This window comes from Crocodylus siamensis, chromosome 3, assembly GCF_052110815.1.
Source record: "Crocodylus siamensis isolate JL-2025a chromosome 3, ASM5211081v1, whole genome shotgun sequence".
Classification (NCBI taxonomy): domain Eukaryota; kingdom Metazoa; phylum Chordata; order Crocodylia; family Crocodylidae; genus Crocodylus; species Crocodylus siamensis.
In genome coordinates this window covers 47,284,583-47,310,831 of record NC_143397.1, presented here as the reverse complement: position 1 = coordinate 47,310,831, position 26,249 = coordinate 47,284,583, and the positions used below count along the sequence as shown (strand labels likewise).

Sequence of the window (26,249 nt, the reverse complement as noted above, 5' to 3'; positions counted from 1 at the left end):
ACTGAAAATCCTCAAGAGGCAATAATGGTCCTGAATTTATGATAGCATCAGAGGAGGCAGTACAAGGTAGTGAGGTCTGCAAATATAGTTTCATAGTTTCTAGGGTCGGAAGGGACCTGAGCAGATCATTGAATCTGACCCCCTGCCATGGCAGGAAAGAGTACTGGGGTCAAATGACCCCAGCAAGGTGTGGTTGTACATTTATCAGTCCCCACAAATTCTGATGCAAGCGTTTTAGGTATGCAACAATCTTGGACTGGGTCACAAGGCAGTAGCTAAGACTGTGATTTTTTTTGCATCATCTCTTAGGTCACTGGGATCTTTTAAAGAGTTAAGACAATTACTTAAGAAATTAAAGAGCCTTTTTTGCAAACATACACAAGTATTTTTTAAAGAAATCTTCCTTTAACCTTTCCCACCACACTACAGATTCCATGCTGTAATTGGATGGTCTCTGAAAACAACAACAAAAAAATTAAGGGGAAATACTGTCTCCTTTGAAGTCAGTGGCAAAACTACCAAATTTGCAAAATTAATGCATCTCAGAAAAGATTGACTAATTTGTACTTGGTGTCTCTAAGGTCATGAATGTCTTAAATCAATATGGCCATGAAAGGAGGTAAGGTGCTCCACAATTATTGCCATTGCTATGGTTTACCTTACAAGCAAGGCTAGTCTTGACTAGAAAGTCTATTGCATGACGACTTCACGAAGACTAATCGATCATTCCAACAGCCGACACAGTATAGGAAACTTAGGGTAAAATGCTCATCTCCCATCTGCGCTATGGATCACTTACCTTTCTGCATTCATTTTAATGTAGAATCCGCACTGGCATCAATAGGGAAGGAAGAAAAGCAAGTATGAAGGTGACCCCAGGTTTTTTTTTGAGGAAGTCTGTAATTTGTAGTCTGAAAAAAAGGTGTAATTGACTTCATTTGAAATTCGCCCTCCCCCGCTACATTTCTGTTGAATAATGTTCTTTGAAGTTAAACTACCACAATGTGTCAGTGATGTATCAAATAGTCTTAAATGAGGAACTGGAAAGCAACACTGGAGAAACAAGGACAATAAAAGATACATAAAACAATTACCTTGAAAAGCCTGATGGGATGTGATCTTGTGTGGTGCCTTCTGGAAAATGCTGTGCATCCTCAGGTTATTTCTAGGAGGCTGTCCTCACCTGGCAGCATGCCAAACTAGGTCTCTCAAGAGAGTTCGTCATGATTGATCAGGCTGTAAACTGGATCTTGATGTGATACCAAGATCTAAGTAGCACCATTTGAAAAATTCACTTATTCAGCATTTTTGTAGTCTTACAACTACTATTTCCAGAGAGGATTTTTTTAAAGGTTTCATACATGGAATCAGAGAGCAATGATAGAGTTCTACAAAAATAGCATTATTTTCACTGGAACTTGAAAAGAGTAACTTTTCTGCAATGGCAGATACTATGGCAAATATCATGAAGATGCACATACACTAACATAACCGTGCATCATTCTTACTGTAAAGCCACCCTGCTCTATCAGAACAACTGCTAATATTCCTTTTTGAACCATGAAGGTATGTACCACACTGCATGTTTCTGACAGTGGCTCCAGCACTACTTGATATTGCAGTAACTTTACATTTCCTGCTGGTAATCTCACTTTCTTCCTCTTATGGCTGCAAAGAGGAACATAGAGAAGACTCAAAGGAACACACTGTAATAACAGTTGTATAAAGAGTTATCTTTTAGAGTGAAACCCAAAGCCTTTCTGTCTGGCTCCTCACTTCTTCCATCTAACTTGGCAGATGTGCAGACATTACAGTTGATCAACCTAACCCTAGATAGGTTAAGTGCCAATCTGTAAAGACGCTTGGAGAGGTTAGGTCAGGCAAAATAAGGCCAACCCCATGTAACTTAGTTCACTGAGAATGGGTTAGCCCAATCTAATGACTGCTTTTCACACATTCAGAGTGCAGCTCTGGGGCTGGGAAAGCTCTGCTGCTCACCCCAGCCTTAGGGTTGTGCTCTTCCTAGCCCCCACTCCCATTGGGCAATTTTTACTCCTTTGATCCTCCAACTTCTGGATGGACAAGCCCCCTGCCCTCAGACATGCCACCTCCTGATCCTGCCCACCCCTCCACCCACTGCTGCTTACTTAGATCAAGTTCCTGGTGTGGCTCCTGGCACTGGTGAATATGTGCCCAAGCTGGACCCAATTTATGATCACACAGCTGAAAGTAAGTCATGTGATTGTAGATTGGGTACTACCAATATGTGCACATACCCTATATGCAATTCATGAACTTTGGTCGTGGTCACCTTTGTTTTTTGAGGCTTTGATTTTTTTTTTTTTTATTTTAACTCCCTCTGTTGCTAATTTACAGACCAATTTGACCTGTTGTCTTGTTTGGTGTATTTAAAATAGCATATGGAAAACATGGCAAAACATACAGGGCTTTAGGACAGCACACTGCCACCAAATTAAAAATAATAATTTTTTACCAGCTAGTTTCTTAATCCATTATAAGACAAACTATACTAATGCAAGCCCTGGTATGTACATTTGTTATATGAATTATTTACCTAGCAGGCCTTCCTTTATTAGACTTACTCCCCTATTCACCTCTGACTGCTGTTTTTCTAAGGCCTTTTTACAACTCTTGGATCTGCCCCAGTGTAAAGTATATGAGTTTGATTAAAAACGCCAGATGTTTTCTGCAGACCTTGTCGTGTAGCATTCCCATTCTATAGATGAATGTAAATTAGCTGTTTTGATATGCATGCATGTAAATATAAGCATGATCCAAATATATAGGTAATAAATAGAACCTTTTTCTTTTTTTAAATAAACACATCTACAGAATCTTATGAAACAATAAGAAAGTAGTCTTGAGTACTCCAGTTCTTGTAGCTGGCTTGTACAGTATGTACTGAGATATAGAGGAAGTTTTAGTATAAACATAGAGAAAGGGCTCAATTTTCATTCCAGTTTAATTTCCCAGAGCATGATCTTTCGCCCACATGCTGAAAACAGGAACACGTCCTCTCCCTCAGCCTGCAAACCAGCTAACTGAAAGATTGACAGCTGGCTGAAGAGAATGCACACCTTACACTTCGTTCTAGGCAGGCAATGTTTTAATCACAGTCATGGTGATGAAAGGGCTGGGAGGGCTCACCTTTCACACGCAAACTTAAACAAACACAGCATAATGTTTCTGCTGCAATCCAAGCCATTTCCTGCTTCAGCATTCCTGACACACACTTGGCTCACTGCATACTTTAAAACAACCAGTCTACATGCCCTTGTGTTATTTTACATCACCGATTCTTAAAACACCCTTTTAGAACTGCGAGACAACACTTCTTCTGGTCACGGAGGCATCATGAAAGACTTTGTGGCCCAATGAATTCTTGGAACTGTTGAGTTCTACTGAATACATTTACTGGAAAAAAGGAAAGAAAGGGCTTAAATTAATTTTAAAAAGTCTACTTATTCAATTAGTGCTAGGTATCAAAGTTGGGCTCCTGCTTTTCACAGGGTGGTATAAAAAGTGCAATAATGGAATTATTCTGTTGTGGTCAATTCTCAGAAAAATGGCACTTCTATTGCATGTGTACACATACAAGCACATACACACACATATATATTACATCTCCTATTACTTTGTTATACACTCAAGTGTGTTATGACTTTTTTGTAGGTAGGTGAGATTTCCTGCATATTTTTTTATTGGTTTATTTTCTGTGTGTCAGACTCTAAAAAGTAAAATTACTTTGCATATGAATGTGGATACACACTTTTCATACAAAACATTAAAGGCCTGAGAGCAAATCCCTTATTGCCATTGGTAAGCAGTTACTCAGTTGCCCATTGGTTTCAACACCTGAGTGAATAATGGGGTCACAATCTGGCCCTACGTGAAGAGAACATTAACGTCCCAATCTTGCAATTTGATCCATGCATGTGTACTTCTGTGCCCACAGATAACCCAAGTAGGACACTGCTGGTACGAAGGTCCTCTGGATAGATCAAATGGCAGGATTGAGGCCATAACGATAGGATCAAATACCAAAAGTAAATAAATGGCAAACTAAGTTGTATTCCAACCTTTAGTTGGCTCTCTTTTGGTTTATATTAGGTCTATTTACATTGACATACACTAATTCTTACCTGGTTAAATCTAGCATCTTACCTTTTTCCTCACTGTTTTGAGTGCATACAGTTGGTGGACAAAGTGTATTTGGTGCTCCACCCCCTCTACACATGCTACTCCTACACTAACAAGAAGCAAGCTCCTGGGGCTGGGAGCCCCACACACCCCAGTTGAGGTGCTCCTAGCCAACGTGGTAAACCTCCAGGTGCTTGAAACCTGTAGGGATCACCACACCAGTGATCTCCCCCTGCCCCAGGGGTGTGGGAAACCCCCAGGGCTGGAGGGTGGCTGTAGGGGCAAACCCTCCATTGTGAGGGTACAAGAAGCCACTGGGATCCGAGGATTGCCATAGGTATAGGAAATTGGTGCAGGAATCCTCTGGCCTCAGGAAGGAATCGCTGCAGCAGTGATCTTTTGGCCCTGGGGGTTTCATGTACCTCTGAGCCCTAGGGATCATAGCTGCCTCAATCCCTAGGGCTTTTATGTTGGGTAGGGTACACCCTTGTGACTGGGAGCTGTCAGCTGACAGGGCTCCCAGCCTCAGGGGAGAACCTTTTACAGTGCAAATTAGAGCTTGATAGCAATGAGGTATAAAGTTAATACACATTTTTTAGGTCTATCTTAATAGCTGGTTGGAACGGTTTATTGTGTGATAGATACTTTGCATGTGTAGCTGGTCTCCAGGTAATTGTGCAGTTATCCAGTCTATTGTGCAATACCTCTAAAGTGTAAAAGGGGCTTGGCTTTCAGACATGTTAACAGTTTCAACAACATTCATGTACTTGAAATGGAAAATACCAAGGAAATCTGTAATATTGATATTGATAACTTTATAGATAAAGAGTAAAGAGCAACTTTGAAGAGTGCTCATTTTCCTTGAGGATCTTCCTGCGCAGTCCTGTAGACATGTAATTCATCTTTATTGACTTACGTATAGTTTTCATACATGGCTGTCTAAAGTTAATCACCTATATTCATGTTTAGGTGCTTGATTAAAGTTGTCGTTATTTTTGCAAGTGTTGAGCACCCAGATACCATTCATTTCATTGGCAGTTGTAGAAGCTCAACACTCCTAAAAACTTTCGACATCAAGTTTTAATCGTGTGGGCATTTAGACAGTGGATCCAACTTGTTCCCTTCTCTTGTATGTATGTGTCTTAATAATGTAAGGCATGTTCCACCTCTCACTGAAATCAATGGCAAAACCTTTACCGACTTTGATGGGGATTGGACTCAGCTCTATGCCTGCAGTCCTGCTCAGCTTCCTGGTGCAGCAGGTAGCATCTCATTACAAACTGCAACACTAGGGTTAAAAGTAAATAAAAGTATGCATGAGGTTATTTGTAAAAAAATGTCTGATCATCTAATTTAGGACTATATTGTAAAGAATGAACAAAAGAAGTGCTGAGTTACAGCTGCACGTTCAAACTGAATGTTGTAGCTGCTGATTATAGATAGAATCTTTAGCATGCCTGTGTTTTATGTTTAAGCAAAAATAAAACAAAACAAGACATCTGTCAGCTTCTTCAAACAGTGGCAGGGCTGTGTGCATACTCAAAACTCACTGTCTAGATACTATTAGGAGATCTGTTCCACAAAACTCAGAGGTCTGCTAGGAGGGAAATCCCTTTTTCTTGCGATTCTTAGGAGAACTTCTGATGTGTATCATAATGGGACTTCCCATAGCTCATTTTATAGTGAGGAAGCCCTTTTAACCCCTTTGTACTGTATGAAGTCTATAGGGACTAATCAAGAAAACATCCAAATCCCTTGCCTCTGTCCATGTGATCCATCAGTGTACACTTTTCACTAGGCCGCTATGTTACTCACCATACAGTCATCCAGCGCAGCCTTCTTAGCATGGCTCTTAACCCCCAAAAATGAATTTGATATATATGACTGCTTTTGCACTGTGCTAGTTATATATAACTAGCACAGTGCAAAAGCAGTCATATCCAAATCCAGTTTCATCAGAACATTGGAAGGCATTTTACTCTGAAGGTTATTCCCATGCTATATTTCAGCTGTCTGCATCAAGATGAATGTCGGCATTTTGTCTGTAGAGCTATTTATAAAAATATACTTGAAAATTTTATTGTGGGAAAAGAGTATATGTTCCTTCTAGTTGAAGAAATGGTAAAGCTGCTCTTGCTCAAGCTTAAAAAAGAAAGTCATTTTTGGGCAAAGACAAAGCCTGTAAAAGTTTAGCTAAAAAGTGAAAGTTCTTTAGAAAGGTCTGAAGAATTGAAAACAGGAAGTTAGATTGGAAACTATTACAGAATCTTAATGATAGCAGTTTCCCCTGTTTTATACTAATTTATCTGTTTGAATGAGGTAGAGATAGACACACATACAGTTCATCAATGTAAAAATGCTTTTTATGTCCTTTTCCCGGGCAAGAAAGAAGATGACTTTAATGAAATAAGCATTCCCATAATAGTATTTAATAATAATAATAATAATAATAATGATTAAAAATTAATGCAACTCCAGACAAAGGAACATGCAGAACAAATTGGGGTCAATAATCAGAGGATCTGAAGTATGAGCATTTCAATTAACAACAATGGAAAAGATGAGGGACACTATGTAAATTAAGGGTGCCTGTGGCCAAAAGGTCTAGATGGCAAAAGCAGGAAGATATAATAAACACTCCATATTAGTCCCTTTTTCAGTTCACACATAAATAAATATTTAAAATACATTTATTTGTTCTGTTTTGATAGCAAAAGCAACAAACAGTTTTCATAATTTATGTAGTTAGGGGACGTATAACTTGCAGTGCTCAAAGCTAGGGTAATGTATCTGACTATGTACAATAAATGGTATGGAGTGGAGAGGAGGTAGGGTAGATGCTTGACCAGAAACAGGCCTTCCTAACCAGGGGTCCTGCACGGACCATGGCGTACCACATCCCACATGCTGATTTCTTGAATAGACTTGTTGCCAAGATAAATTTTTCTTGGACTCTAGAATTTGTAGGATGTGCTTGGCTTGCACCAAGAACACAGCAGTTTCTTCCCCCCCACAAACAATTCTGCTCTTGCTGGGCAGGACATAAACAGAAAGAATGCTTCACTAATTATTTATATAAAGACAAAGATAGCTACAATCTGGAAGTTTCATAGGAACTGGAATTTTTTTCTGTCTTTGTTTTTAACTTTCAGGGCTGCCTGTATGCTGGAAAAACCCCCAAGTGGATGTTCATCTGTAAAATGGTAATTCACCAGTTTATTACTATTTTTAAAATCATTTAGTTATATGCACTTCCAGGATTTTTACACTTTTATCCTGGCTTTCTCCAATAAAAATAAATTGCAAATTCTCTGATTAAAAAACCCTGAAATCCACGTTTTCCCGTGATTAAAATGATATGCCACTGTATATATAGGTATCAGTTGAACACAAAGTTTTATTGATATATTTACAATTTTAAAGTACTTTGAAAGCTAACCAATGTCTCACTCATTATAAAATAAATTCTAAATACCTATAAAATTTGGCATTTGATTTTGGGTGTTTTATCATGGAAAATCAGAGCTTCCCTGTTACCTTTGCTCACCAGGATGCGGGTCCAGCTACAGCTGTCCCTCCCCACTGCTTTGTGGTGCTAAGCAGCCCTGCTATGCCAGTGCCCTGACCATGCCATTGTCCCTTAATCCCAAGCCACAGACCCCATACCCCTGCTGGTGCCCCTCACTCCCCACCCACAGCTCCATGGCCGAAGTGGAGCCCATAGGGGTGGGGGCTGGATACAGGCTGCCTGCTGTAGGTTCACGTTCTCCACCCTACTATCCTCCCCCTGGGGCCTCTACAGCCCAGTGAGCAATATTCAGCATGGCAGGGCAGAGTGGAGCTGGGAAGCTCAGTGCTGCCACCATGAGCCCTGCTTGACCATGGCAAGGTGCCCCCTGCCTGCCCAGCAGCAGCAAGGGGCACAAGTCTGCACCACCCTCGCTGCTGCACCTCACCATGGCGGTACAGGACTCATGGCGGTAGCACCATGTTTCCCCACCCAGCCCTGTTTTCCCCTGCCACACTGGGTCCCACCTGCTGAGCTGTGGAGGCCCTGGGAAGAGGGAAGCAGGGTGAGGAGCTCTGAGCCCACAATGGGCAGCCTGCATCTGCCCCTGCCCCGCATACAAATATGGGGAGCCCATGTCCCCCAGGCCCTCCTTGGAGTGCACGCAGTGGCAGGGAGCCAGCTTCCCCCCCTCCCAGGTGAACCACACACAGCTCTGTCCCACTCCCTGCCTCGGCCCGGTGGCCACATATTCCTGCCCTGGCCTCAAGCCCCACACGCCGCCCCAGCTGGGCAGCAGCTCCAGTCCTGCCCAACTCCTTCCTTCCCAATCCGCACCCCCTTCCCAATCTTCCCCTCGATTTACCTGCGGGGAGCTGCTCTCCAGGCTGCCTGGCAGCCATGTGCATGTGTACATGCACACAAGTACATGGCACCCCCTGCCTGACCGCCCTCCTCCTCTTCCCCCGACCCTTTGCAGGCTGGAACTCTGCCAGCCTGCAAGGGGAAACCCACCATTTCCTGCATTTTTCTCATTAACAGGAGAAAACCCGGGTTTTTACCACATTTTTCCATGGCGAATAGAAAACCTAGATCCTTGTTTATAACAATAAAGTAATGATATCAAATCTGATCCCTATGTCTGCAAGTAGCCTTTATGCATTTGAGTAACTCCATTGGCTTCCAAGAACTATTTGTATGAATAATGATTACCTTAATGTTTGTAGGACTAAGTCCGTGTTCATATTTTACATTGTGAGGAAAAGTTTCTTACCTTTCATGGGACTGTGATACAGCAGTGTACCAGCAAAATCTTACAAACATACTTGAGTAGCCTTATCAAAGTCAACATGACTACTTGTGTGCTTCAATTTAAACATATTCCTAAGCGCTTGCTGAATGAGGGTGTATTTGTTTTGTTTTAGAAAGGATTCCCCTGACCAAAGATAGAAGAAGGAAAGATAATTTTCTACGGTTTGTAAATGAGGATTTAGCCATACAATGGCTAAATATTAAAATAACCCTTTAGGAAATTACTTTTAAGTAGTTTCCTTCATTTCAAAGAATCCAGTAATATTCAGCATATTATACACAGGGCTCACTTTATTCACCTCAGAGATTTAGTTAGCGCCATACTCCCTCTTTTACTTCTGTCTGTTGGAAAAATATTGTGTGTAAAGAAAAACATGAAAGAAGGTGGGAGGGGAGCCCTCTAGAGTTTCTGCATTCTTCTATCTTCCTTTTCTTCTCATTTGAGTGCTATATGCCATTACCTGTAGACTGAAATATGACAATTGCTTAGCATCTCACAGGAAGCAGTAAGTATTCAGGAGAAAAACTGAGGAGTAATACATTTAACTAAAACAGCAATATGGATTTTACATGAGCAGAATGCGAGAGAGCTCTGATCATGCAAACACTTACGCGCATACTTAACTTGACCCTTGCAAGCAGTCCACCCCAAGAAAAGCATGTCCCTAAGCATTTTCAGGATGGGGGCCTTAATTTGGGCTCTGGTTAGACTTTGTGATTAACATTCTTCTTGTGACGAGTACCATGGAATCCTTAACAAACACAAATAGTCAGGACTTACGTCTTATACCACACAGTTTATTTATTGATTTAGATTTATAAATGTGCTTAACACCTGACTTTGATTGGGTGTCTGCAGCTGCACAGTGTCACTAGCATCACATGAGTGAATACTATCTGATGCATGTGAAGGAATTATTTGAGTTTCTGGTCCTTAAGTGATTGTGAATTTTGATGGGAGTCCAGTACAGAGAGATTTGGTGCACAAAGTTTTCCAAATTCAAGGTAAGAGGATTCTGCCTTCGAATTTCCTGAGGTTTTGTTGTAACTTTATTACATTATTTTAGAATCTGGTGCACCTTTTGGTCAAGAATACTGACTCACACAAGTAGTCCCTGTTGAACTCCCTTTATGAGTGACACAATCAAGCTCTTAGGCCTAAATCTTCAAAGCTGCTTAGGTGCTATCCATATGAGTTACGTGCCCAAATGCTTTTGAGGAGCTGAGCCTCAATAATTACTTTCATTTATTTGAATTTAGAGGAATACTTTGTTTCCCACCCCTTCGACCTTCCCTTCAGAATCTTGAATGAACCACCATCAATTCAGGTAAGAAAAGCTGGTAAGCATATTTCTGTAGCCCACTAATCCAGCTCACAATTAATCTGAAAATGTATACTATGGGTTTCCAACATCACAAAGATTAACATTTTCTAGTCTCTGCTGGCCCAGGAGGCAAGATGACAGAGTCCACGTGCCTAAATAATTTTTTGGGAGCTACTCCTTTTTAGGCACCTTAACAGGAATTAGGTACCTAAACACTATTGAGGATGTGGGCCCAAGTCTTCTACCTAGCATTAAGATGCTAGGCCAACATTATGTGTCTTATTTTAAGATCAGGAAAATGTTTATGGTGGTGATCTGCTCTGAGACCAAGTTTTAAAAATTAACCGATGCTCATTTGCATGCAAAGATCTGGTTTCAGATATGCTTGTTTTCTATACCCACATGCAAGTTTTGCACATTTAACCTTGTGACTAATTTAAAAGATTAGATGCAACTTCCAAAACCTTTGTCTCATCCTTCCTTTTAGATAGTGTAAGACAAATAACATGCAACTTGAATTTCCACTGTATGTGGTAGTGTGGGGATTGTGATGTAGCTGTAATGGTCTAGGAGCTAAGCAAGAGGCAAGCTTCAAGCAGATTTCCATCTATAACATACATACAGAGGAACTGCAGCCTAAAAGGTCTATTTTTTTATTTAGGCAGGTGACAAAACAAAACAAAACAAAGAAAGACACCTTCAAAAAGCTCCTTGAATAATTTCTGGAGCTATTTTACAATCTAATTTCTTCCACTCAGTTTATTTTCAGTATAAAAATACGAATACTTGCCAAATTCCATCTTCCTAAACAGATATAAGTTACAACTGAGTTACATTTTTTTTAGAGAGTCATTTAAAAAAAATTAAACATCATTTTAAAGGTTTAAAAAAACACTTAGAGACAAGCCAAGCTTTTGGTGAAATCTGGTTAGATAATATGTTCCTTGTATGATAAATGCAACAGAGAGATTATTCATGGTTGAATTATGATCCTATGGAATACAGAGAATTTATAACAGAAATTAGACCATACTCTTAACAGGATATAAAAAAAGAGATGCTGTTAAGCAGTATCTGTAGCTAGGTTCTCTTTTACCCACCCCCTAAAAATATATAAAGCTTTAATTTCTTCCCAATTGGGAACAAGCTTAATAGCAGGGTCCATTTCAGTGAGTATTAATTCCCTTCCAAGTTTACCAGATCTTGAAGGTACTCTACACATCAGTATCGATGTCTGATACTGCTTTTTCAGTCAGTAAAATAGAAATAAAGACTTTGAATTGATAGCAATAGAGCCAACTGCACATTTGAATAATTAATTTGTTGCTATAAACAGTTACATCCTATTCCTAATGACAACACCGAGAAGATTTTCAGCACTGGCCAACTAAGCAAGAACTATCTAATTTTTTTCTTGAATATACAATAGCATTCCCACCTGACATCTCCACCAGAACACAAAGAGAAAGAGGTATATATTTCTTAAATCAAGCCTTTGCCTTTACTTGGGCCAAATAATGAAAACACAACCCAGTTACTTTTCTCCCCAGCAGCATGCAATTACCTCTAAGACCTGTATTAAAAGCTTTGACTCATTCACTAATTGCGAACACTTGCCCTAGTTTGCAATTAGTTAGAAAAGCCCTCTTTTACAAACACATCCGTATTCTTTTCCAAGGAAAGGTGGATTTACCTTTAATCAGACAAGAGCTTAGGAACAGCACAAATTAAAGTATACGTAGGTTATCTTCTTGCTCTAGGGGATGCACACCACTGTCTGCATTCTTGTGGAGTAATAATGAGATACCATAACCAAACAGTAGAAGATGCGTGTCAGATGGTTCTCCAATAACATTAGAAAAAAAGCAGCTGATGTATGGGATATTGAAGGCAGATTAAGTTGTTAATGTATATTAGTATATTCTTAATTTCCTTTTAATTGAAAAAGACATATTGACTTTAATTAGAACCATTTCACAGGAACTGTCAATTAGCACATGTCAAACTAGTTAATTCAGAACAGAATTCTTTTAATTAGGGTCTGCTTTCCTTTAACTGTGGGGCCAATGAAATCAGCCTTTCCTTATCAAGATTTTAAATGTCTCTAAGACATACAATACAAATGTAGTCTCTTATCTATTATTAGAAGCCCATATGGATAACATTAAAATGATGATGTTGGCATTGTTCATGCAGCACAAATCAGAGTTTCCTTTATGACGGTTTGAAAAAAAATGGCTTTGAACAAAGACTATTTTAAATACACAGATTTATCCTACTTTAAAGAGACTACAAAATTTATGACATGCATGTTCACATTTAAAGTATTATTTAGTACGTCTGCTCAAATAAATGGGCCTATTCAAACGTTTTGTGTGTTCTATCAGCTAAAAACACATAAAACATTTTCAGGGCATGCAGTAATGCTCTTCCCTTAAATGAACTGTAATCAAAAAGGGAAAACATTCTCAATGGTTTTTTTTTGGCCAGGATAAAAACAGCATTATTAACTTTCATTGCATGTAAAGATTTAGCACCAATTGCTGATACAGTGGTTGAAAACACTGGTGAGCTAATGTGATTGTAATAGTCAGGCCATATATAATCTGAGTCTTGACTTTCACGTTACAGTTTCTAAATTTGCCCGAGTTTGCTTACGTACGTTGATTCATAGCTGGTACCAGGAAGTCCTTCCCTCTTGGTCTTCCAATGATGCTGTGAGCAGCACCTGTGATATTGATGACGTATCATTAAATAAAAGAACAGCTGATAAAAATATAACAAAAATGTAAAAAGAATTAAAGGGAAATCTAGACTTAGTTTTATCAAATGAGGTTTAGCCACTGTTTTACTGACCTATATCAACTGCGGATTACAGAGATTAGTGAAAGGAATACTTAATAGCTGAACTGTGGATTCCAAAGAGGATTATCTGGTAAGATATTTTATGTATCCTGATGCTTTGTTGAACATATTAGGAGCCTGATTATGGGCCTGAGTAACTGTACAATAACAACAGCTTCTTTTTCCAAAATGGAGGGCAAACTGAGCGTACCAAGATGAAAAGGATTCCAGAAGTACACTTTGCCTAGTATGCTAATCATAGTAGCTTCTGCTAGGGGAACTGTCTTAGTATAGAGCTTGTAACACAAATTGCAGGAAGAACTGCACTAACACATTTAAAAAGGATTTTTGCAAAGGCTGAAAGCAGTGGGGGAACGTTGACTTGAGAAACTCTCAAACTGAAGAACTGGAATTTCTGTAGGTCATGAAAGAACGTCTTCAAACACCACGCTTCACTGCCGACCACTGTATATGAGGTATAGCTTGAGTACAACTTAACAACTGTATCATTACTTTTTATGTTAGCTATTTACAATTGCATTTTAGAATACCTGCTAAAATATATTTTAGAAGATCTTTATAGTCATTCATTAATCCTATTGTGGCCTATTTTAAATCTCTGCTTATCAGTTTAACTACTTACCATAATTTAGAATTCATCCTTAAGCAGATCTAAGGCACGTTGGCTCTGAATTGCATGAAACAACCTCCTTTATGCCACATGAGAAAACAATGCTTTGGATTTTAACATAAAACTTTGCTTGTATTATATTATTTATTTGAAATAGGTAATTACAGGAGCCTATTTTGTATAGTCCATATTTTGATAAAATGTTAATATAGATTGGGGATATGAAGTACTAGTATACTTACAATACAGTATATGCTGTGGCAGGTTGTTGACATTGCCACTATTATATTTACATCCTTTTAACTGTAGGAAATAACATTTTATTGTGTCAACAAATTAGATTAAACTAAGTAATTGTTACTTACCCTGTGAGGGTAATATATTCTTATCCATATTTTACAGATGGGTCAACTGAGAGAGAGAGAGGCAGAGAGAGAAAATGACTGACTCGAGTCACAAAACAAGTCAATCCAGAAGAACTCTGTCCAGGAACTCCTAGCTTTCAGCCTCCTATGCACTCTCTGAGAATATACTAATAATTTGCTACATGTCTCAAAGCAGCTAACCAAGTACTGCATACCTATAGAAGGATAGTGCATATTTTTCTCATTAATACTATGTCTATTCATTGCGCAGCAGTAGCATTAATATTTACACATTTATGGATCTCATGACTAAGCAGCAAGCTCTGATTTCAATTAAATCTGACTAGTTCTGATAGCAAAAATCATTATAGAACTTCAAAAGTCCTGGCACTGTGGCAGGATCCTTATAATTATCTATATAATATCTTTCAGCTTCTGTTGGCTCCTTGATCTTCTATGGCAATCCCAACCCCTCTGCTAACTTTGGTCTATGAAAAGTTGACCCTTGAGGCCTAACTATTTTAAAAAATATGCTAAAATGCTACAAGAGAGAATGGATTTTACCCAGTTTGATATCCTTTCGGGACTAGGTACTTAATAAAAATTGCATTTTTACTAAGTGATTGGCCGTTTGAATCATGTACTATTCATGTATTGTTCATGAATCAAACCAAAAGCCATTTAAAAATGACTAGCATTAAGGAAACTTAATAGCTTTTTAACAGATTATTTAAATGACTGTAGCTATGATTTCCAATCATTTTTATCCAAACAGCTATGCTGTGGCAGAACTCTCTCTGAGAACTTTCTGATTAAACTCTTTTGTTGATGGATTTAGGAAATTTTTTAGAAAGGAAATTTCTCAATTATGGATTCATCTTTCAGAACCTTCATCTGAAGCTTGTAACAATTTGACCAAGCCCAGCTGAAAGCACTGATGGTTGAGGGATTCATACTACTTTGTGAATCCTAGCTAATAGAACAGCTAAGTACTTCTGAACAGTTGGTGCAGACTAACCAGCCTGTAGTTCACCTTCCTAGCAGTTTCCTGCCTCATAGTTTCCTGCACATCATATACGTGGAGAGTATTTTGACAATTTTCCAACAACATATATAACTTTAGCTGGGTTTTTTTATTTCAGATAATGAACATTTCTAATATCTTGACTGGTATCATGTTAGTATTATAAATCCAGATGTTTTTTGCAGCCTCTACATTTCTTTGCTTGTTTCCTTGACTTAATTTTCCCAGTGGTTAGACTCTAAACCCTGAGCTACTCTTCAACAATAACTTCTGATAGTGACAACTGCATTTCTCATTAATACTCATGCTATACTATTGTATATATTAATTTACAACCCCCAAAACCTCACAAAAAAATCTCCAAGCAAACTCCCTGGATGGTAGATGCATGGTATTATTGTCTACAATTCACAGGTGAAAAAAAAATGAGGCTGAAAATGTATATGCATCTCCAAAGGCTCCATAGCAAGTCCAGGGGCAGAGGAAGTACCTACTGTAAGACTGGGTACATTGATTTAGACCAGCACTTTTCATTATTTGAATAGCCTAGGGCATATCTTTATAAAGGGGTTTTCTTGTAGACATTTCTCTCCTTCCACCTAATTGCATGAGGTGCATAAAAAAGTTTGTAGCACCCAGTCTACAATCGCAAGGCTTACTTTAAACTGAGTGATCATAGACCAGGAGTGGCATGTACAGCTGCTCAGCGGTGCTAGAATATGTGCAGGAATCCAGCGCAAGTAACTTGGGATAGTGGGGGAGCTAGTGGGTTGGTGGGGGGATTGGGTAGGTCTGTGGGGGAGTTTGGTGGGTCCATGGGGTACATTGTCTGTCTGGAGGTAGAAAGGTTGGGAGGCTAAAAATAGGGTTGGCGGGTAGGAAGAACATAGCCCTAGGCCTGGGGTGAGCAGCTGGGCTCTCAGCCCTGAGACTGCATTCTGAATGCAGTTCTGGCATTTGATAGAATGGATTAACCAATTCTTGATCTAAATTAGTTTATCTACTCAGGTGAACTAACTTACATTGGGCCTGCCATTTTTGGCCTGATTTAAACCTCCCCAAATGCCTGAACAAGTGGGCATTTAGATTGCCCTAACCCTAGTTTGGTCGATTTAAATGTAACATTTAAACTAGACAGTTTCTTGTGATCCCATAACATCCTTATGTCTACTTATGTTGAAATTGCTTACACAGACAAGTGATATTAGAGAAATTCCAAGTTTTCTTATATTTGTTGTTAATATTGCTGAATATCTAGCAACAAGGATAGAACGTGTTACATGATCAGCCAGCAACTCTCTAAACACTAGCAAGTGGTCTGCGGGCCATCAGGTGGCTCAGCGATCACAGACTGGGAATTACTACTTCATTTCACACTGTATCTAGAGGCTTGTTGCTCAAGGCCACATCACTTCATTCTAGACTCAGAGCAATGTTAACTAATCCTTTATTAAACAATTCTCCAAGCACAACTAAAGCATTTGGGTTGTTAACATATATAATAAGTTATATTTAGGAAAGTTTCAAAGCAGCACATTGTATTTTGTAGTAAAGTCATAAAAATATGCTAACATGGTAATATCTAATGAGGGAAATGTTGCATGCAGATGTCTGTTTGCCTATTATCCCATAAAATGACTGTATATTTTTATTTATATGAGTAACATTAGACACAAACATGTTACCAAAAATGCATTCATTTAGGAAAATGTATAAACACAATATGAGTCTAATATAAAAACTGTTTTAAAACAGGATTTTAAGGTTTATAAAATGGATAGAGATTTTAAAAAAAATAATTGTCTACAAATACATTTTTTTTACTTGTAATGAGACAGAAATATAGGTTCTCAGCTGGTATATTATTTCTGATATGGCAGAGAAGTGAAATTTGTGTATAATGCTATATATCTTTTCCAAGATGCAAAGGAGTATAATTTTATTTTTGTTGTATGTGAAGGCTCTGTCTAGGCACATTGGCCACCAATTTCATTTTTTTTGCAGAGCATGGATTGCAAAGTCACATATCCTTAAGTTAATGTAAAGGGCATAAGAAAGAAAAGAGAAAGTATAATTTTTGTTGTTGCTGTTGTCATCTGAAATTTCCATAGTGTCTGTGCACATTGGGCACCATTTCATTTTTATTGTGCTGCACTGATAGCAATGTCACATATCATTAAGTTAACACCAAGTAAGTAAAAAAGAAAAACAGAATTTTTTGCTGCTATTACTGTTCTTTGAAATTTTTCTACTCTGTACATATTTTTGTAGGAAGGAAGAAGTACTAGCAATTTTAATGTATAGCAAAAAAAGAAGCTCTATTGGTTTTTGGGGTTTTTTTTTTTGCACTGCTCTGTGATGCAGTGGTTAGAAACATAATGCTGCTAATAGATCCTATCCCTGAGATGAAGATTTTGCGATGTGCTATCCTTCCATTTTTTGAAAAATATCCAACTTCTGTATTCCTCAACCTCAGCACAATTTATTAAAATGCTACCTTACCTGCCTTAATACAGCTCCTGTGTCCATCTTTCAATGAGTCGTTTATGTCCTGAAGGGGAGGCATAACCAAGGCTTTGGGGAACAGTGGGTTTATAAGTCATAGAAATCATAGAGAAATAGTACTGAAAGGGTCCTCCAGAGGTCATCCAGTCCAACCCCCTGCCTGAAGCAGGATCATCCCTATCCAAACCATTTTATACAAGCTATAATCTAAAGTTTTTGTAAAACTGCCATCAACCCTGACAAAACACAAGACATTATGCCCTAACCTACCACAGGTTAAGCAGTTAATGTCCTACTTCTAAAAGAGCTTGTTAACATAAGCTCAAGAGATCCCAGGTAGAGAGCCATGCCCCCCACTACAGAGGAAGGCTAAAACCCTCATAGTCCATGCTAATCTTACCATGGGGTAAATTTCCTTCCTGACCCCAAATATAACAATCAGTCTGACCCTAAGCAGAGGGGCAAGACCTTCTAGTTGGGAATCTCCAGCCTTGGTGCTGGCAGGATCATATAGATCAGTTCTAAACTCTGATACACAGGCACAACTGCTATTAAGATGTAGTATAGTGAATACATTGCATATTATTGTCTTTATTTCTGAGGGAAGAACTGTACTGTTTATCTAATCTAATCTTGATTCTTTGGGACTAAGATTTAGGCTCTACATTGGGACTCTACAACTGAAATCCTTGATGTTGGTCATATATATAATCTACTGTCCATTTTAGAGGAGTTACCTCTAGAAAGGCAGAAGATCAGAAGGCCAACTCCTACAAATTAAACTTCATGCTTATTTCTGCAATCAATAGTTACAGATTCTAGGCTAGATTCTCTGGTGCATTCCTGCCCTTCTCTGCTGCTCATCTAGTATAAATGTGTAAATGGCCTGTGAAGCAGTTTGATGGTCACAGCTGGTGCAGAGCTGGCATTCTTGGCTTCTTTGGCATCCTCTTCCTTCTGACTCAGGCGCAGAATACAGATCTGGGCTGAGTGTGTTGGAAGACATGTTTGGAACATATTATGCCCCAGACCACTGCTAGCTGAAATAGGTTAGAGAGATGAGTGAGGCCCTATGTGGACTGAGTGAGGACCTGGCCTGAGAATCAGGGAGCCATATAACATCTACCCTCTGGTCCACCAAGAAGAGCTCTGGTGCTGCAGATAATCTAGACCACTATATATCGGTGGATTCTTAATGAAACAGACATGCTCATGATACAGTGGCTTAGGGCCTAACCTTCATGTATAGTAGAGTCATTTCTCCATGTCAGAAATGGTGAACACAACAGGCTACATCACAACATAGGCTACATCACAATAAGTAACTCGAATACCCAGATAAGTTCAGACTAGCTACCATGCATGTTTTCATATATTTTCCTTTTTTTGGAAAGCCTCCTCTTCTCCCCGCATTACTATGGGTATTTACATACAACACCTAAGCTGAACCTCCAGAACATCCACAGTGAAAGAGGAATCATAAAAGACATTCATGGGGCCAACCATTACATCGGAAAAGAAGAATACACCAGTTTCTCTACTGCTGGTGTTCTTCAGATTGTTCCTAAGAAATGGACATTTCCCTATGAGCAGCCCAGCCAAAGTGTTGGTTGCTAACTTGAGAAAGGCCAGTAATATTATGTAACATTGCCAATTCTGATGCTGGTCTCCTGTTTCTCTGTTACCCTGAACAAGACTTGAACCAGAGATAACAGCAGTGAAAGATTTTATGGTGGGTGTTGGAAAGGATAGGATAGTGCAGCAGTTTCTGAAGAAATGCTGTAACAGGAATATACTGCTGAGTTCTCCCTCTGAAAAGGAAACCCAGAATCCCCATTCTTAGGAAACAGCACAAAAAAAAAAAAGGAGCATGAGGGGAGTTTGCCATAGATCTGGTATGCATGAACCTGGTTGTAGCTTATTTTTAAAATTCTTTATCTGTTTTCAGGTTTATATACAGTAGAATCTGGATCATACGTATTCCTGCTTAGTTCACAGTGGGTTGCTGAATTAAGGACACTGCTCAGATGTTTGCTGTGGCTTTTACTTCAAAGGACAACACTTCTGCAATCAACTAGAGCTCATCAGCAATCCCAAAGAGCTGTTTGTTGCTGTCCTATATCCTCCCGGCTGGTTCGCAATTCCTCATCTTCACAGGAGGTAAGGAATCTAAACCTGCAAAGAATTGAGTTTTATAGTATCTTCCTCTCAGCTCTTTTGTATTACACTGGCTTGGGCCCAAGCATTTCCGGTTAGACTTTATACTAGAAATAAGCTCAACAGACATCATTCTTTTATGCCGCGCACCCTGTGCAGTCATTTATCCCAAAGCAAAGTGGGTAAAACATTCCCATTCTGTTATGGTGGTATTTCACACTGACATTGTATTGCACTACATGACAGCACAAGAAAGCAGTAGAGAACTGGGGTCCAACATGGAGTATATTTTAATACAATTCTTCATGTGTCTGGTTTTAGAAGGCCTTTCAAAATATCACCAGACTGTTTCCTGAATTTTAGTGCTAGCAGTCATCACAAAGACTGACATTAGATGGATTTTACAGTGGAAAGCTTTAATGGATAGGTTTTCTGAATACGGCAAATCCATAGCCAAAATAAATTTCTAACCATCTACTTTTAGTAGCATTAGATGAAGTACCTACAATGCTCTGGGAAATATGTAAGAGGCAAGGATTTTTGTGAACATTATCTTTTATTGGATGAACTGCATAGGTTGGGAGAGATTTAGACATGTTTTTGGCACAAATTACTCTTCCTCAAGCCTGAAAAGGCACAAAAACTACCCGAAAGCTATACAAAAACTATACAGTGGAATGAACCACCACAGGAAAAAGATTAAGGACAGAGACACATGAATATAGATAGACTACTTTTCACAGAACAACTGTTCCCTTTACAATCTCACAATTCTCATGCTTAAGGGGAAGTTACAAGACATCTTCAGAAGATGGTCCTGGGAACAAAAATTCATAAGCTCCTGTATACTAAAAACCAGAGACCCTTGTCTGTTAGCTACTCCTGATAACTCTTTTTTCCTACTTCACACTCCTTCTCTATTCCTCCAGACAGTCTGTTTTGGGATTTATTTTTAACCTATGGAAATTTCACCCGGGCCAGTAGTCTATCTGCTACTTAGCTCATACTGTCTGCCTTTTTCTCACAACTGAGGAACTGTTCTTTGTGCCTAAATGCTTGTCTAAATCTCTACCAACTATGCAGTTGGTCCAATAAGAGATGTTAGAAGCAGGGATTTGGTGGTTAACAACCTATTTGCCATTATTTCAGAATCTACTGTAAGATGGAACTTGATACACTAAAGTAAATGGAGTTAAATAAGCAGGGCTCAAGCTGGTCCACTATTTGTAAAGTCTTTAATTTATTTGTTCTGTCATAACAAAGTACAATTGAAAGTACTGGCTCTTTCTGAAGCTGAGACTTCTATTTAAGAACTGGTCCTAGGAGTCTTCAGAAAGCCATAGTTGCTGAGTTACAAGCAACCTATTCCCCAGTATTGGAACCAAGAACTTGCTTTATACATGGGATGGGATTGGGCATATGGAAAACCATGTCCCAAAGAAACAGTAGCAAGTTGACAGGGACCAACCCAATGTGGAGCAAAATGTAGAACAATTACTGTGCTGTTGAGATGAAAAGATAATACTGTTTGTTACCGCTGGTTTTTGCTGGGTGATAAATTAGAAAACATGAGTCAAATGATGCACTCCTCTCTCATTCACTCTTCAGGAAAAGCTGTATTAACAGAACTCCTGCATGAGCAGGGCCCTTACATAGTGAGCTAATTTTCACCCTTTCATGAAAAGAAGTAATTATAATTTTTTCAGCAAATTAACCCTATGTGTATTTAAAACTATTAAGTCTGGTAATCTTTCTTGTAAATTTGTATTTAAAACCTATTATGAGATTAAACCAGTAAATTATCTGTAGTTCTAGGAAATGTCTTCAAACTTCAGTTATAAAGAAATGTATTAAAGCAAACATTCAGATTTAATTGATGATGGCATCATATAGTGTCTAATGTGGAGAAGAAAGCTCAGAACAAATCTATTAACATCCAACCAAATCCTGAACTCCTTACTCAGCTGTGGCAGTCATCTCAGTGGATATTGATGTAAGAATTGAGTTGAAACTGAATTTATAACCTGAAGGTTTGATTTGATAGTATTAGTTTGTTGCTGATTATTTATATTGGTATTACAACTGAATAGCTTATTTAATTGCTACAATCTGTTCTATTATGCATGGTTACTGTGAGAGAACTGAATTTATAAGTTAGTTAAAACTATGTGCCTTTACTTGGTGAAATAATGGCAACGCATTTACATTGTATTGCTTATTGTCACAGTTTGCTTTGTGTAACTAACTCAAGTGTAATGAATCATCTCTGAATTTTTGGAGAAAAATAGAAATACTAAAATAAAAACAGTATTTAAAACAGCATGTTTAAATGTATGATAATTAATAACTAATTAAAAATAAATTGCATTTCTTTGTGACAAGTATGATGAATCGTCCCTGAAATTTTGGAGAAAAATGGAAACACTCAAATAAAAGTCTGTTTAAATATATTACAATAATTAATAACCAATTAAAAATAAATTGCATTTCTTAGTGACATTTTAATACATGTAATAGAAAAAAATTACAATAATTAACCAAAATGTGGCCAATTCACATACCTCATGGAAAAGCTGACCTGGACAAAAATCAGATGGTCATAACAGTGTTTCCTTCCAAGTCTGTTTAAAAATGTGAAATCAGTTTTAAGCATAGCTTCTGAAAATAAAAACTGAAACATCTTTGGACCTGTTTTAAAGGAGTCAGAGATGTCCTTTGGCTCCTATTTAAGGAAAAAAGTAAAGAATCAGAACTTTAACTTGTTGGTCTATTTGCTGAAGAAGATAATCTTCCAGGACATTCAAAACAGTTATATTTTAAATTATGAATACTTAAATACATTTGCATTTTATTGATAAAACACATTAGCTGTGACCAACAGTTTACAGAGAACTTGTGGGGTTTTTTTCCTGGGCTGTGCTGCTTTCTAGCTGAAAGGGAAATGATCATCTCCTTGCCTCTCAGAGTGTCATATTTCATAGGTACCACTTAGTTTGATCCCTATGCCGTACGTATCAGTTGAATGAATGTATTGTGTTTAGGTGACTATGGACGTTGGCCCACACTTACCATGCTCTCTCTATCTGGCAGATGCAGCCAAGAGATAGGCCAGGAAGGTAAAGTAGAAAGCCCACTGGATGCTGTCCTTTTCTCACCAAATGGCCTTTCCAGCCAGTGATGGAGAAGGATTGCTTCTAACACAAGAATCAGGAAAGGGGAAGACTGACTGCAAGGTAACTTTTTCTTGTAAATAAGATACAATCCATAGGTCAGATTGTATGACTGGCTGGTCCTGCATGCTCCTCCCTAGTTAAGAAGAAAAGCCAAGTGACCACAACCACTGAGGAACTACAGAGTGTATGTGGCAAGGAGCTCATAGATCGAGCTCTTCTCAGACATGAATATCTACCTTGCTCTGCAGAGGGAGATTTTTTTTAAAATTATGTTTCACGCACATTTAGTAGTTTCAACTTTCTGCTGAAGACTTTGGGTGGAATGTGACCTTTCAGGCAGATAATAGTTACATGAAGAATAGATGTTTAACACTCAAAAATAAGGACATGAGAATCATAGGTAAATGCTTGGGCTAACAGACATCTGCGGTAAAAAAAAAAAAAAGGGAAAGAGCACATAACTGCTTCACACAACTGGAAATTTAGTACCTTACCCAATGAATCAGAGTTGAGTTTAAATTAATAGGCAAAAAATTCTCTGGGTTCAATCTTTCAGTCTCTTCATGGGGAAAATCTCCAAAGGAATTAGTTTTGCTTGAAGGAAGGAAAATAAGGGGCAAAAGCAGGTGTATGCATTTGCTGTAGCACATTTGTGCTGCTCCTTTGTGCCTCAGGGCACACCACTGCATGCACGCTCTGGCACATGCCAAACTGTCCTGGATGGGGCAAGGAAAAATGGAGCCAGCACCTGTGCTGGCCCTGGCAGCCTTACCTGAGGTCCTGGGGGCCTCCTGGGGCAGCAGTGGCACCAAAATGGCTGTACAGGGCCTGGCCGGCAGCCCGAGTGTGGCTCTGGATGGCCAGGCTCTTTTTCTGGTGGCATATGATGCTGCCACATGCATCTCATCGCTTTGTTTTGCAGCATTTTTTTTGACACCAGGATCTCCAGATATTTTACAACTATCCGAGAAGCAATCACATCAATAAAGGACTTGCTAAAAATATTTGGAAACTAGCACATCATTTTGCATGACCTTAATTGTTACGTATTCTATCAGCATACATTCAAAGTGCGTGTGTGTGTGCGTGCGCACGCGCGCACAAACACACACACACACTCACTCTTATACATGTATAATTTTTGTGAATGGGTAGGGTTTGCTACTCACTTGCACTTGGGTCTTCTAATGCACTACATACACACCACAGGGAAAACTGTTGGAAATGTGACTGACTTGCCCAGCCACATTTTGCTTATATCAGGGATGTAGGAAAAAAAGCTATGAAGGAATGCCGAGAACAGCAATCATTGGTATAATTTTCTGACACGGAGTATCTTATCTGGAGAGACAGCAAATGCAATTTTTATTTACATAGAGTTTGTTTGGTTTTTTTGTTTTTGGGTATAAATAACATAACAGAAATGTGCTTCCAAAATAATTCCAGAATATTAATTCGTGGAGTTATAGGAAGAAGGGGGTGTTCTTTTTCTTGCTTTGTACATGTTTTCAGGATAGATTCATTAAAAAGTGAAAAAAAACATTAAAAAGCTAGACACAACATTAAAGCTCAAGACAGAATGTCATCTTGGCTTTCTGACCTTCCCCTAAATTTCCTCTATTGTGGGTTTAAGTCACTCTGATATTCCTTGAACATAGTCTGATTGCTGAGACCGTTTTGGTTTTCTTAATCATTGTCGGAATATCCTTGTGAAGTGGGAGGTGTGAATAGAAAGTAATTTAAAAATTGAAACGGATCATTCAGTTAATATTTTTTGTTTATTACAGAAAATGGACCTCATTCTCCCTTTTGAAATTGTATGATGATGATTTACATTTTCTATTTTAAAAAGCAAATAATTCTCTGCCCTGAATAAGTAAGCAACTGTCTTTGGGAATCATTCCTGTTAGCAAAAATGGTAAGATACTTTTTCTTTTTTTTATTTAGTTTGATAAGAGGAACTCCTACAATGACCAGCTATGAGGGATTAATATAATGTCATCTGAGGCCTGAAATACTTTCTTAGCATATTCTAAGCTACTGGCTTCACTGTTTTTTGCCCTCTTATAAACTGGAAGCTTATTAAACAAGGATTCCCTTTAAAAATGTTTTAAAGTCAGTTAAGGGAAAAACTCATTTGATTTCATAAAAATAACAATGACCAAATAAAAAAACTGGGAAAGAAATAATACTTCCAGTAAAAGTGTTAGCGCCACCATATTTTTAATGGAGAACTGAGGAAAGAGTCCATTATACCAAGAAGGAAAGTCACTATTTACAAGATGATTGAAAAGAAAAACTCCTTTGGACTACATTACTGGTTAATATGTGGTTTGGAATGAAGGTAGCTTTTGGTTAAAATGCCTTAGATGAGGTAAAAATTGAGTGGTATATTGCTCTGTGGTGATCAAGCCCTTCACAGCACTATTTAATTAAAATTTTTGTACAGAAAGATGGAATGGTGGCAATACAATTTATTTCTTTGTATACACAGTGAAAGAGCATGGTGGATACTTAAGATAAAAGAATATAGTGGAGTTGAAAAGACCTAGGTTAAGGGTTATAATCAGGATACTTAATATTATTACAACAGCTATATAACTGATTTGTTTTCAATCACTTCATCTCACAGCTCTCTGCCAATGGTCAGATCTTAAGCTAAACAAAAGAGAAACATTAAGGCTAAGTCAACCATAACTGTATGTCACTGCATATTATCCCTTGAGCACTTGGAAATAATCTTATTTCAGCTTTATTTAATTTGTTTTAGCCTATGTTTAAGCTGAGAAGGTAGCAGCAAATTTTTGCAGCTGTATCACAGCAGATGAGCTCTTGAAGCTGACTATACTAGTAGACAGAAGAAAACAGCAAACTTGTGAATGAGTCATATGCCCCAGCCAGGTGGCTTTTCACCCTGCTCAATGCACTGGTCAAATTGGAAAGTGTATTGCAAGGCAATGTTTCAAGGGGATTGAACAACTCAGAAAACAATGGTCTAATGGTAAAGTCTGTGAGTAACTGCCTGGGTGCAGATTGTCTGCTGGGATTTTTCTGCTGAGATTTTTGTGAGAAAAATGCTGGGCCATAGCCATGATTCATAATATTGGCCAGTGAGGTCAAGGTGAGTGATAAGCCTGTCATGATAAGTGGTTTAAAGAGTTCATACAATTACAAAGAAATCAAATAGGCATATGCATTCCTTACTTTTGATTTGATGGTGCCTTATTATTGAACCTACACAGATG

At 38.5% G+C, this 26,249-nt stretch overlaps 1 long non-coding RNA gene across 1 annotated transcript in view; it reads left to right on the top strand.

Annotated features, from left to right (window-relative positions):
* Positions 1 to 26,249, top strand: part of LOC149868245 (uncharacterized) — a 94,178-nt gene that overhangs the window by 44,657 nt on the left and 23,272 nt on the right. The window contains exons 5-10 of the long non-coding RNA XR_016441209.1: positions 7,314 to 7,364; positions 10,241 to 10,308; positions 19,623 to 19,834; positions 21,641 to 21,824; positions 22,922 to 23,064; positions 24,792 to 24,922. This is a non-coding gene — a long non-coding RNA (uncharacterized LOC149868245). The remainder of the gene's footprint in view (positions 1 to 7,313; positions 7,365 to 10,240; positions 10,309 to 19,622; positions 19,835 to 21,640; positions 21,825 to 22,921; positions 23,065 to 24,791; positions 24,923 to 26,249) is intronic.